We start from the raw sequence: 18,481 nt of genomic DNA, 5'->3' as shown, positions 1-18,481 counted from the left end.
AGTTATAAGCATTTGAATTTGGGCAAAATTTTGCCTATCTCAATCATTTTGTCTATCCCTTTTAGATTAACGGATAAAATCATATTTATGGGGGAAATTACTCCATAAATATGGAACCGAATGTAGAATAAGTGCTCTCAAAGCTGTTTTTCAGGACACTTACAACCTATTATACTTTCATTCTATGCATATTTATCTCACAGTTGACACATGTTGAATTTGACAAAAGATGATTTATATATTTGTTCCGGCCTTATATCGTAATGTTTTGTGACCTCTTTATTAAAGGGCCATGCTTTCTTTTAGCCCTCACCGGTTTGAGTAAAGTGTTTTTTGATTATTCAGTACATTCTGCTTTTCTATGATAATTGCGAACTTGCTAACTGATGTCAACTTAAATAGCAAACACAAATTTAATTTCTAATAAGAAAATTTTCACTTATCCCAGGGGGTCAAGAATATTATAGTGTTTCAATTTATCTTTTTTAAGATCCACGTATAATTCACACTGTCAACAGTCAATCAGCAGTCCAAAATCGTTTTCCATACGAATATTCAAAAAATTCCGGAGGTTTGGAACATATTCAAATCCTATTAGAACTTTCCCAATTTGCTTTCCACTACGATATCGTTCCGAGAAAAATATAAAGATGATCAAAACACGGTTCATTTTTGTGTTACACGGTGCAGAAATCAGTAGTGGGACTGATATGTCGTTACTTTTCAGTATGGGACAATTTGACTTGCTGTTTTTCCTATTTTTTTTCCCGAACAAATCATATTATCTCATAAGTGCAGCTGAAAGAGCATTGGAAGATATGTTGAAAACTGAACTTGACGAAAATGCAGATGGGAATGACTTGCGATTCACGGAGGTATAGATAGATAGAGTCCAAGGCTACAAAGCAAAGCCATGCTGAAGGTGTCTGGGTTCGATTCCCTATCGGACCAGGATCTTTTCGTAATGGAAATTTCATTGACTTCCCTGGGCATAGAGTATCATCGTACCTGCCACACGATATACTAATGCGAAAATGGCAACTTTGACAAATAAAGCTCTCAGTTAAAAACTGTGGAAGTGCTTATAAGAACACTAAGCTGAGAAGCATGCCCTGTCCCAGTGAGGACGTTAATGCTAAAAAAAGAAGAAGATAGATAGTGAAGATACTATGTCTATCTTATAAATTTTAATGTTTCTTGATATCCAGCCGGAACTTTCCTAATTTTTCACAACATTTTGTCAGTAGCTTTCGCCAATCATGCCAAAGAACAGTACCTGAATCCCAGCTGAGAAGCCACTTCCGTCCATGTGACGTGACACTCCGTAGCACCGTTTTCTCCGACACTCTCGTTGTGACGGGCCGGGATTATGTATATGTTGGTATGTGAACAATGGTAACATCATCAAAGTGTGGAAGCAACATACCTAGTTATAGGGAACCTACATTTCCATGCTCGACCCGAGGGAAAACAACAGTGTGAAACCTCCCGTCATCTGTCGCCTCTGTCGGAGGAAAAATCGGAGGAAAATGTGATGCGTGTGCATTGGTGTGTGAGAAATTTCCCCCCTCGATGCAGTGAGAGAGAGCACATCTCTGAGCCGAGCGGAACGTCGTGAGTTTTTAGTGTATTGCCACGCCATATTGGTTTTTGTTTCGCCCTACAAGTCGTGGATGGTTTGGGCGCCGCACCAGTTCGTTGTTCATGGAAAATTGACGCCTTTTCCGTGAAATAAATAGGTCAATAAGATAGATCTTGTTTGTTACACTGTTGCAATCTAGTCAAGTGGTTGGTTTTTCTCGGATAGTTACCCGTTTAGGAACCGCGCGGAGTTTGTTCGCGGATGTTCGTCGGTTATCTCGGTGTTGCGCGGTTTTGATAGTAGATCTTGGAGTTTTTCCTTACGAGCTTTTTTCTTTTCCTTCGCGAAGCAAATGTGATTCGTTTTTTTCTTTTTGTTTCCACCATCATCAACATCAGCAGTAGAAGCAGTAGCAGCATTAGCAGTGAGGTAAGCTGTAACAAGAGTTTTTCCTCAATGGGAGAAATTTTCTCGCACTTCACTGACTGAAGAATCGCTTGCCGTAGCTGGAAAATTACCATCGAAGAATGCTGTTTGCCGAAGAAACAAGTGTTTTATCATGAAGGAAGTAAGATTTTATTTGAATGTGATGTGAATAAGCGTGGAAGTGTTCATCGAAATGTGCGGCTGAGGAAAAGCTATAAAGGTTGGGCCATTGAATCAAAGTTTGATCTGTTTTTGTCCTCTCCCGTTTCCGTCGATTTTCCTAATGGTGGATTGGGATTGCATACAGGTTGAAAGTGGTCGCCAGCAGGCACTAGGTAAAAGTGTGTATAATGAGGAAAACCAAGTGAAACATACATAAATCGGGAAAGAAGAAAAGGTGTAATGCCAATCTGTGTAATGTGTTCTTAAGAGTAGAAATTCCGGAATAGCATCAGTAGGAATACAAGATAACGATTTTCCACTTTTCTCCAACAATCGGGAGTCGATCTAGGCTGCTATCAATAGAGATTGTGGAGTGCCGTCCTCGATCATCAACCATCACATCATCATCATCATCATTATCATCATGGCAAAAACCAACAGCATCATCAACAGGCACAGTTAAACCGAACAGGAAAAGGAAAAAGAAGAAACCCCACGCGAAATATCGCCATCATCATCGTCATCACTGTCATCTGGCCCTTATCAGAGAGCTCTACAGCGGACAGCAGGCAGTAGTAGCAGCCAGTAGCAACAGCAACAGCAGCAAAAACCACAACAACAAAATCTATAACACCACAAAACTTCGAAGAGCAAAAGGAAAATGAGCACGTGCGAGAGCGAAAGAGAACGGCCTAGCCAATAAGCACAATTATTATCAACGAGAACGATTCAAGGAGCAACAGAGACAGCGAGACATAGAGATTTTATCCGCGCGCACACACAAACACACCTTGTGTCACGACGATTCTGCTCACTCACGGGCAGTCAGTAGTACACAGCTGATTTGCGAGTGACTAAAAGGTACCTGAAAAGCGCGCCACAGCAATAATAGTTACATTTAGCAACCGAACATCAACGGCACTACTGATAAACGGGTAAGCACAAGATAACGAAATTACTTTCTCCCACCCTTATTTCATTAGTTCATGGAGACGCATGGTGAGATATACGCACAGGTAGTGGTAGGTGAGTAGAATAAAAACGGAGATAGGTCGAAGAAAGCATTGGTTATGTTTTCGTAAATGCCATTGTTACATCGCTTCATTGATTACATTGATTATATGTAAGCGGAGTAAATGGTTCTATAGCCACATTGATTCTCATCTCTAAAATTTGGATACCCGATTTCTTGATGAAATTTTATTTTAATTTCAATATGTTTGCATAGTGTATGCACTCTTAGAAAATTTCATGTCAATTCCAGTCTGCTAAAATGCACATAAAAGAAGCGAACATTTTGACGTGAATTTACATCAGTTCTTAAAATTACATGACTGCCACAAACCCAAAAGAAATACACGCCGTGACGTAAAGGTAAGTTATAAACATTTACTTTTACGACAAGACGTGTATTTATTTTGTATCAATTAATCATGATGTCGGATTTGATAATATGGCGATGATCTTGTCAAAAATCTTTTCGCAATCAAATAAATTACTATGTAACTCGGCGAAACAAAACACTTACCATCTAGCGTTGAAACTGTTCTTTTTCTCGTGATGAGGGCACTCAAAACTGTAAAATTCTAGGTTCTATGAACCCTTTCATCTAGGAGATAATGCACTATCACTGGCGCTTATTTCACACAAATTCACGATTGTATCAGCAGACACTTTTATTCGTGGAGCAGTATCATATTATGGTTCCAAACATTGAAAAGTCTATGGCAACAAGAATACAAATGTACAAGCTTACATTATTTATTCACTGCATCATATTTAGAACTATTTTGTATTTTTTCGTTCATCTTTGTTCTTAGACACGGATGGTAAAAACACTTTTGCATCAACATTTCGCGCACTTCTCAATCAAATTGTTGTACAACACTTTTGCACACAACAGAGCTCCTTCATTTATCCTAGGTACATTCATTAATTCTACGAACGAACATTTAACAGAAGCTAACTACATTTCATTTTTCCTTTTAATTGAAACGCACTCGTGACGACTTCCACCGACCACGATCGAAAACATATTTGACTGTTTGCATATGGCGTTGTCGTCAGAATCGACATCATGTAAATTTATGCCTTAAACAATATAAAATTGAGTAATGCGTTGAATAAGATGACACATAATTAAGTGTTGTAATGTTGGGACGTGTCTCCTCCGCAGCGAGCATGCATTCTCTCACAACAATGAAACGCGTGCAATCGAACACGACATGCTCCGCTGTTTCCTCCACACCAGCAGGGAGATTATGAGTGCCCGAGTCTATGCAGGTATTGCTGATAGCAACCATGTCCTGAAAGAAACTGCGTCAGGTGTAAGTTCACTGGTTTCTTTTATACCAATCTGACATATTTGGTATAAGCCGAAGGGTTCATCTACTTTTTGTGGATTTATCCCATTCCTGCTTCCAACCTCTGAGCATTGCCTCTTTACACGCGTTGTGGACTCCTCTGGTACCCCTTTGGTTGAAGCATTGAAAATCTTCCTTGATGATGAGCCCGATGGGCATCATCCCGGCTATGATGCACTCGGCCTCTTTAGAAACCGTTCGGTATGCATTTGCTACTCTTAAGCACATGATCCTATACATGTTTTCCAACTGCTTTAGGTTTCTGCTCATTATGAGCGCTTTTGGCCAGATTGGTCCTCCATACCTTAGTATGGAAGCACCACGCCTGCCAGGTGCTTCCGTTCGGTGGCAATTACAGCAGAGCTGTTAGACATCATCCTCGGAAGCGCCGCTATAGCCGTAGATGCCTTTTTACAGGCATATTCAGGCCAGAGTTGGTCGCTGTCACTATCAACGCTTGAAATTTGCTGATTTGTACAGGCCGACTGCGATTCAAATCGGATCAATCTATATCACATCAACATCATCCTGTCTACTCCATCACAAGTGCTTTGATAACGATAGACTATGGATATCACTGATGGGTTAAGTTTAGCCTTAAATTAAGCAGTTAAAATATCAATTTATCAGTACGATATCTTTGACAGTGTTGCCGATAGATTGAAACTATTTGTTGGTCACTGAAAAGCAGTAATAGCATTGATAATTACCACGTGATCACTCATTCCGCAGTGATTATGATCTAGAGTGCGATGTCGCATCACTGCTGTTGGTTGTCAAATCAAAGTGATATTGATAGCTCGCAAGTGATAGTGTTAATTTTAGACCATCAGCCATCAGCTGATATGATTGATATTAGGCAACTCTGATTCAGGCTAGCGAAGCTGAGTTTGACATAGATCATTACCCCAAGATGCCTAAGAGATCGCTTGGACTCTATCGTGCCTACCGAGATAAGCGCCCGTTGCTCGAACTTGCGGTTGTTGTCCACCACCACCTCAGTATTGTGACGGGCCAGTCCTAGTTTCCTAGACTTCATCCATTCCTCAACTATGGAAATAGAGTGCGCTGCTGTCAACTCTACTTCCTCCATCGATTCACCATAGACCACTAGGGTGATATCGTCGGCGAAGCCAACAATCTTAACACCCATCGGAAGGAACAGCCTTAATACGTCATCGTACATCGCATTCCATAACATCGGGCCAAGGATTGAACCTTGAGGTACTCCCGTGGTAATTCGAACGTTTTTCTGCCCCTCCTCTGTGTCATACAGTAGAATCCTACCATCAAAATAGCTTTCTAGAAGCTAACACAATTCATTTATTTAGTTAACATCTAAACAGATAACACTGAATCAACAATGTCACGCCACAATACTCGGTTCGTGGCCGCATCTCTCCATTCTCGGTTCTGCACCACGCTCGCCAAATCGATACGCACTTGATCCGTTCACCTAGCTCGCTGCGCCCCACGCCTTCTTGTACCAACCGGATCCGACGCGAACACCATCTTTGCAGGGTTGTTGCCCGGCATTCTTGCAACATGCCCTGCCCATCGTATTCTTCCAGCTTTGGCCGCCTTCTGGATACTGGATTCGCCGTAGAGTTGGGCGAGCTCGTGGTTCATCCTTTGCCGCCGCACACCGTTCTCCTGCACACCGCCGAAAATCGTCCTAAGCACCCGACGTTCGAAGACTCCAAGTGCTTGCAGGTCCTCCTAGAGCATCGTCCATGATGCGGCTAATGTTATGGGGCTCTGCACTGTTTTCATTTTGTATGAGGTTTTGACGTTTACTGACCTTGTTGTTTACTAAATTTATAAAGGAATGAAAGAGTGAGACTGATTTCTGTGCAGAGCTCCATTGTCAGCCATCAGCAAGGATCCAAGGTAGACGAACTCGCCGACCACCTCGAACGTATCCCCGTCTATCGTAATACTGCTACCTAGGCGAGTCCTGTCGCGCTCGGCCCCACCAGCTAACATGTACTTTGTTTTGGCCGCATTCACCACCAGTCCAACCTTTGCTGCCTCGCGTTTCAGGCGGGTGTACAGGTCTGCCACCTTTTCAAATGTTCGGCCGACAATGTCCATATCATCCGCAAAGCAAACAAATTGACTGGATCTCGTAAAAATCGTACCCCGGCTGTTGAGCCCGGCTCTCCGCATAACACCTTCTAGCGCAATATTGAACAACAGGCACAAAAGTTCATCACCTTGTCGTAGTCCCCGGCGGGATCCAAACAAACTGGAATGTTCGCCTGAAACCTTCACACAATTTTGCACACCTTCCATCGTCGCTCTTATCAGTCTCGCGAGCTTCCCGGGAAAGCTGTTCTCGTCCATGATTTTCCATAGCTCTACGCGGTCGATACTAAAGCTTACACAACTGCACCGGTACTTTGAGGTGAAGTGCAAGGACTTCCCAGCTTGCGCTGTTGAACGAATTCTTCACAACCAGAGTGACACCGCGCAGTAACGGATGCTACTCTTTTTACGACCCCCCTCCCCCCCCCCCCCCCCCCTCAGCTGTCTGAACGGCCGACTGGATAGCGTCCAGAGTAGATTTACTATTTCTGAATCCAAACTGGTTGTTGGAGAGGCCGTCCGCACCTTCCGTATACGGTACAAGCCTGTTGAGGATCAACCTCTCCAATAACTTGCCCGTCGTACCTAGTAGACAGATAGGTCTTTACGCTGACGGATCACCTGGTAGTTTCTGGGAGATTCCTTAATCTATGGAGCGTTGCATAGTGGATCTGAACATGTCCGGATCCGCATTCACTGCCGCTTTTAAGGCAACATTCGGGATATCATCGGGTCCCAGCGCCTTGTTTGACCCGGATGATTTCACGATTTCTGTCAGCTCGTTCATCACCCTCGCCTATGGATTGCCCTGCTTTGCTCTTGTCCACAGTTGATCAGCAGAAGTTTTCTCGTTTCAATTTGTATAATTTGTATGGGGAAAGGCATCTAACTTCAAAAATCTTGTTAATGGAAACTTTAATCGAAAAAATATTTGGTAGGCGTAATATTTAGCACTATTTAGCCACCATCATCACACACAACCGGTACCAACTATTTTTTGACGTTAACCACGTCTTACGGCAATATACTGGGTGTCAATTGAAAATCTAAAATGTTGCGACCGTCACGAAATTATGTATGATTTTGAATACTAATAATTCAGCCATTTACCGGTTGATTTTCAATATTTTTCCACCAATCGGTCGAAAATTTATACAACATTTTACGCAAATTAAAAAAACTTTTGATTTTTGACGATAGACTGTCGAAAATTGTGAAAATGTCGACCCCTTTCTTACGCAACTAAACACGTTCAAACACGTGGGTTGGGAAATGTAGTGAATAAGACGGGGGTTGAGTACAGAATGTCATTTATTTCCATATCTTTAAATGCTATGCTTACTAGATTATATATCCTTAATATCTATGTTCACTAGATGCTACATTCTCTCCCTTTGTTTTATTATCAACTTTAGTTTATTGAATTTTCATTTAATAATATTAACTGTGTTCAAATCATAATCGTTCAAGTGTGCCGGTTTTGTTCGAGTTCTTTTTGGCCGAGGTTCATCTTCGTTGTTTGGTTCTTCAATATTATTAGCAGGTTTATCTTCTGTAGATACGGGATTCTTACTCAGGACGCGTTTAGTGTGATTCACGTGGCGGTTTGATTTGACTCCTGATTTTAAATTTTGCAAAGTTAAACGTGTGCCTTCTCGCTGAACAACAATGTGCGGATCTGGATGAAAGTTGCATGTTAATTTGTTTTTCTTGACGAAATTCTTCACGACAACATGATCGCCAACATCTATATTAGAAGGTTTAGCCTTCCTCTTACAATCTGTATACTTCTTCCCTGACGTTTAGATTTTTCATCATTTCTCCTTGCTTGTTCAACATCAATTTCACGATTTGATCTTGGAAGTTTGTCTCTGATATTCCAACCAAACATTAACTCGGATGGTGAGAAGTTTGTTATGGAATGCGGAGTTGCACGATACGAGTGTAGAAAATCTTGCAGATCACTTCTCCAGTTTCTCCCCATAGACGCGCTTATTTTCAAAGTTTTGAGAAGCGTCCTGTTTTGCCGTTCGACGAGACCATTTTGGAACGCGGCGTAAGGAACTGTGTGTTTAATAGTAATACAGTTTATTTTGCAGTAGCTTTGAAATTCATGGGAGGAAAACGGCTGTCCATTGTCGCATACGATTTCTTCCGGGAACCCAAAACGAGCAAATATTTCACGTAGTTTCCTTATTGTTACTGTGGCTGTCATTGGTGAAAGTATAGCAACCTCAACAAATCTTGAATAATAATCTGTAATAACTAGTATATGAACTGCGTTTGGTATCTCCGTGAAATCAATAGCTATTTTCTTCCATGGTCCTTCAGGCATTTCCGACCTTACTATTGGATATGTGTCGGGCTCTGACACCAGAATACACCCATGACAATTTTTCACAAACTTGTCTACCATGTCGTTCATCTTAGACCACCATACTTTCATACGTAATCGACGTTTCATAGCTGTAATACCAAGGTGTGGTTCATGTGCTAACTCCAGTATACGTTTCTGTAGACATCTCGGAATTACAATTCTCTGAGCATTATATACCAATGATCCATCGTTTGAAAGGCTACTAGCTAGTGGCTTATACCTCCTCTAATGAAATAAAATCAATCATTTAGTGAAACCCAAATGATAAAATCAAAATATATATACAATATCTTACTAGTGTTTTAGGCCAACGCTTAGCTTTATATGGTAACCATTTCATGAGTTCCTGAAGCTCCGGATCCTGCTTAGTTGCAATCACAATTTCATCCATTGACAATGCATTAGGGCAACTCTCTACTCCAACTAGACGTACTATTCTCTCGCATTCTTCATCGAAACTTGGACCAGTATCGGGACATGACTGACACAATCTTGAGAGTGGATCGGCAATATTACTCTTTCCTGGACGGTACATGATTTTGAAATCGTAAGACATCAATCTAAGCTTCCAGCGTTCGATTCGAGGTGATGGTTTCAATCTGTCTCCGAAGATAACGATTAACGGTTTATGATCGGTGACAAGGGTGAAAAATTTTCCGTACAGAAAATGATGGAATTTTTCACATGCCCACACTAAAGATAATGCTTCTCGCTCTGTTTGAGCATATTTTTGTTCGGTCACCGTAAGGGCTTTAGAAGCGAAGCAAATTATGCGAAATTTCCCAGACTCATCCTTTTGCACGAGAACTGCGCCAAGGCCTACGGGGCTACCATCGGCAATCACAAATGTATCGTTTTTCACATCATAGTACCCTAAGGTTTCTTCGTTCAGCAAAATTTGCTTGATTTTCAAAAATGCATTTTGAAGAGTTTCGTTCCAATCAAATTTAGTTCCTTTTCTAGTAAGCAGATTTAGCGGGTAAGTAATTGTTGCCATATCTGGAACATATCGATGGACCAAGGTAACTAATCGCAGAAAACTCCTAACTTCTTCTGCCGTTTTTGGTGGTTGTAATTTTCTGATGGCTTCAAGTTTTTCTTGTGAAACAGATATTCCTTTTCCAGAGATATGGAACCCCAAAAAATCTGTTTCTTTCACCGCTTCTTCTACTTTGGATGCATTGAGTAATACGTTGTATTTCTGGAGGCGTAAGCGCACCAATTCAGTTCTCTGGGTTAATTCAGACTCATCTTTTGCTGGTATGAGGATATCGTCAATAAAAACGATTAACCATGGAAAATCAGCCAAAATCGTTTCCATAACCTTCTGAAACAGCTCAGGAGCTGCGGACAACCCAAACATTAACCTTTTGTAACGCATCAAACCAATTGGGCTTATAAATGTGGTGATATACCGACACTCCTCCTTAAGCTCGACTTGGTGAAAAGCTTGTTTTATATCTAACTTTGTAAATATAGTATTTCCTCCAATTTTCCTTGTTATTTGTTCTAAGGTAGGAAGTGGATGAACCTCTCTAATTACAGCCCTATTAGCTTCGCGAAGGTCTACAATTATCCTCACTTCGTTAATGCTCTTGCGCTTTACTAACAGTCCCCTACCCATTCAGATGCTTCAGTCACTCGTTCTATAATATCCTGCTTTTCTAATTCTCTTAACTTAAGCAAAGTCATCTCTTCCAATGGGAAAGGAATGCGTCTGAGACTTTGACGAACAGGAGGGATGGTCTTATCTATTTTTATGTTTGCTTGTATTCCTGTATTATCGAAACAATAAACACTGTTATACAGATGATACAGTAAAGTTTATTATGAATTATAAATATGTTTCAATGCTTACCGGTTATACGCGGGAATGGTTCCGATTCAACAACGTCCAGGAACTTGTAACAATCCTTTCTGTATCTTAAAGCTAACGGCTTATGCGCCACCTTCTAATTGAAGGACCGTTAACTCGGATTTAGATCCCGGCATGAGACCGCTATCTCAGAGCAGGCCAACAGTTAATAACGGACCGAATTGTGTACAAATTGACCCAACCAATGAAGCAAACTTTACTAACGACTAGTAAATCCGACAAAAATTGTATAACTAAAGAAAAATCGTACAGTCGAGCAGTCGAGCTGTGTCTTTGCTAACTAGACCAACCAATTTGCGAAAGTTTAACTTTGAATGACGTCACGAACTAGTGGAGGGAGAACTGAATTCGAAGTAACATTTATTTCTCATCAAGCTTCGCATTTAAAATTTGACTGATCAGGTTTGTTATAAGCTTCACATATAAGAGGAACCAGTTTATTCGACTCGATTCAGTTCAAGAAAACCCTACTCTTTATTTTGTGACGTCACGGCTAACTGTATTGGCTTATGTTTGAACCTTTTACTAAAAATAGTATTTCTTTCTTCTTAGGCAATAAACTAGTCTGATCTTAAGCCGGAAACGTTGCGGCTCCCACGCTGTCCTTGGGCGATTAGTTACAGTGGTTTCGTTGCCAAGCTTGGAAGTCCAGTCGATGTTCGAGAGGTGGTTTGATTGTTGGCGGTGAGATTACCTTGGACTTACCATAGAGCAAACACTAGCACGATCCGTGGGCGACGATGAACTCAGGGTAGATGCGTCCCTGTCTAGTGGAGTGACGAGCACGTGGACGAGGCTCGATATCGTCCCACTTGACTAAACGGATCTTAAATCGAGCAGTATTGCTAGCCCCGATTCGGATTGTACACTTTTACACCGATGCTACAGTGTCTCCGCTCAATGCCTAGATTTTCTGCGCGCCAACGGTTGATCGCTACGGCACCGCAGAGTCTAATTCGGTCTGCCAACTCGAACCACGTGGACTGACCGCTCTGGTCTGGCTTGCTTCAACTTCGTCCTGGAAAAATATGGACCAACTCCGGACGAACCGCCCACGTTGGATGGGCAAAGCCTATTCAACGTTAGAATTTCACTAATTGCTTCACTTAAGGTCGAAATAGTAATGGCTTACCTGAACTAAACCACTATTAAGGCACACGTGGTTGTCACACGGTTCTTTACTAAACAACTTATAAAAAACCTGTAATTGAAAGTTTTTTTTAATTTATACATTCACTGAACAAAGTACTTTCCCGGAAATTACTTCGATTTCAGTTTGAAGCTACTACACCTTAACAATTTGAATTTTCTTCTAGAATCACTCCGACAAAAATATCGACTTGTCAATTCGAGCACTCCACTTTAAATGAAACGACGCTCGCGATACAAATTGGTTTAGACCTAAAAGCTACGACGCAGTTTGTCTGCAAGCTGTAAAATTTTTAAGAAGCCTTTTCCTGATTGGAAAATTGAAAAAGGATGGAATTTTCCACAGGAGTGGAAATTGTGCAGAAAGAAAATTAACATGATTAGGTCAATTCGCCAATCAATATGCAATTTGTATTACACGCGCGGGCTTTTGATTTCATATCATGTCGACGTATCTAAATCGAGCTTTTTTGACAATGAGGTGGCAGCACTAGTAAAACTTGAATGAAAGCTTCGTGGATCCTATGTTGTAGGGTACACGGAGAGAAATTGATTTCTTACTTTATGAACAGTTAACAGAAAAAAAAAACAAAACATGAGAATTCATTTAATTTGACGAATAATTCAATTTCTTACAAACTTAATGATGCCAAGTTTTACAGCTGTGTCTGCTGACAGCAAAGAACATTTTCCTCCTTGAATCACATACAGTGTAGTATCCACGTTTCGTCCTTCAAAGCTGATGTCTGTGTTAACTTCACCCAAAACCGTCAACGGAGCCTTGGATCCGTATGCATGGAATACTTTGTTGCTTCCCTTCTTGATACCGTATGCCTCAAAACCTGTCGCTTTCAACATTTTCCAGTCGTTTTCGCTGAGAATGTCTTCTTCCGCACCTGTGTCAATAATCATTTTCAAGATAACACCACCTACTTTAGCAGACACAAATCGTTTTGCCGCTCCCAGATGAAACAAATCGAATATTTGGTCATCGTCTTGCTTAACACTGTTCTCTTCAGCTACCTCTCGTACATACCTCTTTTGTTTCTGCATTGGATTTTCTTCACGGTTTTGTTTCAATGGTCTCTTACCTTTCAAGCAACACCGAGCGAAGTGGCCAAGTTTGCTGTAAATCTTGCATCTACGAGATATAGCTGGGCATGTTGGATCGCTTGAAGTGTGTCGGCCATCGCACCGAAAACATCTATTCGCATGCAACGTATTGGTCTTATCTGTCCGGCGGATCCTTTTATCACGAAAAGCATTATTAGATTTTTCAGCTTGTACCACATTAACAAAGTCCTTGGCTGCGTTGCTGGCTGCTCCATCCTCCCAAGCGTGTAATTGGAATTTCACAGATTCTTCAGCTCGAGCCATGGCAAGAACCTTGTCCAACGTATAATCCTTTCCTAACCATTTCCGCTTCAGCTTGTCATCTTTGGTGGTCGATACGATCTGATCGTCGATCATATTCTCGGTTTGATTTTCAAATTCACAGACTGTTGCTTGCTTCTTCAAACGAATCACGTACTTGTCCAATTTTTCGTTTGGTGCTGGTACCATTTGCCGGAATCGTTGCCTTTCGAATGTTTTCGACACACGTGGAATAAAATACTCGTCCAACTGCTGAAGAGCGGTACGGTAACGGTTGTCCATGGGGTGCGATCCATCTGCTTCTATTTTCGAAATTACTCGGCGTACATCGGAGCCACCAAATAACATCAGCGTTTTATACTTTTCATCATGGTCAACCACATTTTTCCATTCTAGATACGCCTCGAAGTGGAGACATTTCCACACACTTTATCATTTCGTTCACTCGTTTGATACATACCATGGAAAAAGCCATTTGGGGTTTTGAAATCTTGATAATTTCACCTTTTTCCTCTGGTCCTTCAATTCTTCTTTGAACAAGTTGATGTTGGTTGAAATCTCTTCTCAATTTTTAGAATCTTCCTTCCGTTTTCTCCGGTCGTCGCCAAATGTAGTGAATAAGACGAGGGTTGAGTACAGAATGTCATTTATTTCCATATCTTTAAATGCTATGCTTACTAGATTATATATCCTTAATATCTATGTTCATTAGATGCTACAGGAAGCACACTATAAAAGCAGACTAATTTATGCTTCTTCGCTCATTCTTCTTTTGACGTTAACTACGTCTTACGGCAATATACTGGGTGTCAATTGAAAATCTAAAATGTTGCGACCGTTACGATATTATGTTAGAGTTTGAACTAAAGGAAGGCTGCAACTATGACAATTGACTGAAATTCAAATGCAGAAAATCACTTGGCGTAGTTAACGTCATGCGGTTGTGTCTTGTACACAACCCCCTCTGATTTTTTTTCGAAAGTATTACACAAAAATGGGAAATAATTCGTTAGATGCTTTTCGCCATACAAATATTTTTCGCGTTACCTTTTTGCGATTGTTTGTGCATAGATACTAGCGCATGTGCATTACTATGTGGTGAGTAGCGAACCAGGCCATGCATGTAACCCATTCTTCTCCTTCATCTACCGCATATGGCGCTGGCGCATCGATTGTCGATCGCAGCAACTCGGGCGGATTCTCTTGGGGCGCTACGGCACCTTTGGTCTCAGCCTAGGGGGTGCGAACTCGAACATTTAGGTCGTTCAAATTGAACCCAATCTTTTCCACCAGTGCTAACCGTTGTTTGTTTGCTTGTCTCGCAAGGAACCACATTCAAAGTGCACACTTAAAATGCTTCACACAAAGTTTCATAAGTTCAGTACAGACAATAAACCCAATCAATAGATTTTATCAGAAAGTTTCTGGTCATATGTTAGTTAGATACATATTTTATAACAGCTGTAAGATTTATGAACAATTTGGACCAAGCACAACTTTTATTCAACACTTAGCAGTCTTTGTGTTGCATAAATTGTATTACAATTTTTAGCGTGACGAAATCATGACCGCCTATTTCTAGACATACTCAGATCATTTTTACGAAAATTTTAGTTTGACCGCAGCCTGGCTGCTTGTTGATTTTTAGCTCGCATCCCCCAGGTCTTAGCCATTACCACTCTGTAAGCGTCACCCCATGCACTCAACTTGAAACTCTGGCGTAGACTATCAAAGCATGGAGAAAGGCAAATTTCAAGTCACAGATTGTTTCCGGAATCGACTATAATGTGGCTGCTATATCAAAGAGTTTTAAGAAAAACGCATCAGTGTGAAACTTTTGAGGAATAATTGAAATGGATAATCCTATTTCCTACATTTGATGATCCTATAAATGGCTATTACGGATCTCCGTGACGCTCCAAACTCACTATAAAAGGTCAATTCATATAACTCCGGCCACAGGAATATTCTCGAGATCCACTTTTAAAAACTAGATGTGTACTAGTAACTAAACTGACAAAAATATTTGAATTCGTTAAGTATTCACTAAGGTGGAGGTTTTAGTATTTTTGCTTTCACTTAGGCCTATATAATAAACATACTCAGGAAGGACTTGTTGAGGAAATGTTGTAGGTGTTTGTAGAAGAACTCTTTAAGTAACTTCTGACTAGCTCCAACTAGTTTCATAGGATCTTCTATTGTTGAAAAATTACTCTTGGGACAATCCTTCGAAAAACCGGTGGTGGAAATTGAGAAACGTGAAAATGATGAGAATGAGTTGAGAAACTTGAGTGAAGTACTGGAATAATTGCTGCAGTATATTTTTCAATGAACAAGGAAGAATCTTAGATAATGTTCTTAGAGGATTCGCTGGCATTGGAGGTTCCAGAACCCTTGTGAATAGTTACTAGGTAATTTCAGTAATTAATTCCAGAACGAATACTTTTCTTACTATATTGTTGGGTCCATGGATGACCTTCTTGAGGAACTATTGGAATATCTTTTAGAACAATCACTGAACTAATGTTTGAATTATCATATGGTTTACAATATAATTTCCTTGATGAAATTCGTGGCATGAGCTTTATGACATTGCGATTAATTTCGACCTTCATATAGACTTATTGTGATAGAGAGTGTGGATTCAATTTCTGCTTTAGTTAGGAACACTTTTTGTGAGAATCTTTTCCCGACTGTACCACTGGTTGTTGCATGAGAGCTTTCTTTGCCAATCGACCAGTTTTGCATGTGTATATTGTGTGGTAGATACGATGATATTCTATGTCCTTGGAAGGGGCGGGACGTTTCATCAGGATACTTTTTGGGGTGTTTTAAATGGTTTTTTCTCAAGGATTTCTCCTAGACTTTATGCAAAGAGCAGCAGAGAATTTGCATGCTTTGCTTCTAACTAATCAGCAATTTAGAGCTGATTTTATGCTTACTAGCACTTAATAATAATGGAATTTCGGAACAATTGGATATGTGTATTATGAGGATGATTTATTTTATAAAATAAACCCCTTGTACATGATATATCATTTTAATTTATGTTTCTGACCTAATGTATAAGTTGACCCAAATATCATTCCGCCAACTTATCAAACTTGTGAGATATATGAGGTTGTAATATTTGGTACACACTAAACTTTTCTAATAAAATAACTTTGAGCTGATCGAAAAAGCACCATATATACCTTTGAACTAAGGAACAACTTTGCTGAAAACAAAACCCTTTAAAATTATCCGAATCTTGGCTACCATATATAATATCCTTTGGCCAAACGAAAACATCAGTCTCCAAACTAAACCATACTCACCAATGCACAATGCATCGTAGTGACAACATTTTGATTCAATTTGACGTGCTATACTTAGTTCTTACATAAATAAGCAATGTTGTTGAATATAAAACTAAGGTACCTCGGGGCAAGTGAGAATCCGGAGTAAGTGGAACTTTCTGTCATAGCTCATTAAAAACAAAATCAAGGGGGTATTCTTCTAGAAAGTTAAAGATACAATGATACGGAATGTATTTATAAAAACATATTGTTTATTTTTATTACCATGTGCTCTATGTAACAGTTGTCAATTCAGCGCCATTTTCAACTTCCATGATATATTATGAAACGCGTCATGTATTACACAGGCTCGCAAAAAATAGTTGTGTTATAAATCGTATTATTAGCAGTAAACTACACTTTTAAGTATTGTTACAAGCTGCTAACGCTAAACAGGTACCGTAATCCGGGGGCAAATTGATCGCTGGGGTGAATTTGATCAGGTCGGTACCAAAAAACATTTCCTCCCAAGAATGCTGAAGGTTTCATTGGCACCACAGACATTCCATGTTTTCTTGTTTATAGATGCCTAATGATGATTTTGAACTATTTCATATTTATTGGGGTCAGTTTTGCATAGAAATTTTCACACTTTTTAAAAATGTATGCAATACAGTTGGAAATGTCGGTGCTAAACAATCCGCTGGTGCTATGCCTACATGTCAACTTTGAGTGTATAAAATGTTGTGTAAGCTTAAGTATGAATTACTGAACTCATTTTTGATATCAGACAGTATAACAAGTATAGTTTTTTTGCCCATAAAACCATTTATTCTCAATTAATGTGCTTATTTCAAGCGAAATTGCCTATATTTAGGCGTATTAGGCGGATTTTCAATGTTTAATTTTGCAATAAATTGATCAATTACTTGAGTTGTAAGAATTTTTACATCATTTTTAGATTTAGGAGACCCAAATTTAGTAGATAGGGAAATTTTTTATTCTTAAATCTGCTTTGTTATATGGTGATCAATTCCGCCCCAGTTTGTCATTTTAATTTTTTGATATTAAAACTATTTTTTTTTATATGTTAAATATTATTTCATGAAAAGTCGATTACGTAAACTGATAAAGGTAGTACTGATTTTGTCGAAATTTATTTGACAGTATTTGGATTCCGAAGGTTAACAGAACAGAAAGTTGTAAAATAGTGATCAATTTGCCCCCGGATTACGGTATTTTGTTTTCATATGAAAATTCCTATAGTCTAACTTACTCTATAATAGGGGTATTCACTTAACAGCGTAAAACACTGCGTAAGTCATGCTTAAATGATTAACTAAATATTTCATGACATTGCGAATAAATGCAAATGAAACATTTCTGCTTGTCAAATTCAACAGCTTATCGCTTCCAAGAATGCTTTGGTAATTTGACAATTTATTGTCAATAATTTGTTTTCATTGAACGGATCTTGGAACGTATACTTGCATTCCCCGAAGCAAGACAAGTTTGCAGAACTTTATGCTGCAAAACAGTTACAAATTCACACCAAAGAGAGCTTTATTTCAATCTGGAACTTTGTGTCCTGGTGGCAACAACATAATGTCCGAGACTTTCAGCCCATGGTTGGTTCATCTCCGGAGCATAGTTTGACCTTTTTACTTTACAAAATTGGGTGAAGACAATCGATAAACTGACTTCAATGATTTGGAACCGTTTTAAAATATAAACTAAAGTTAGGCACTTCTTAGGATTACTGGGCTATCTTTTTATCACATGAATCGGAATCAGCTGCAGGTAACC

General features: G+C 39.8%; 1 protein-coding gene across 1 annotated transcript in view; it reads left to right on the top strand.

Moving 5' to 3' along the window:
• Positions 1-1,627: 1,627 nt before the first annotated feature.
• Positions 1,628-18,481, top strand: part of LOC5568840 (regulator of G-protein signaling 17) — a 244,442-nt gene continuing 227,588 nt past the window's right edge. Inside the window, exon 1 of the mRNA XM_021842681.1 lies at positions 1,628-3,105. The gene's annotated coding sequence lies outside the window, so the exon portion shown is untranslated. The remainder of the gene's footprint in view (positions 3,106-18,481) is intronic.

This window comes from Aedes aegypti, chromosome 2 (assembly GCF_002204515.2).
Source record: "Aedes aegypti strain LVP_AGWG chromosome 2, AaegL5.0 Primary Assembly, whole genome shotgun sequence".
Lineage (NCBI taxonomy): Eukaryota > Metazoa > Arthropoda > Insecta > Diptera > Culicidae > Aedes > Aedes aegypti.
Note: the sequence above shows the minus strand (reverse complement) of the source record. Positions and strands in the feature narration are given on the sequence as shown.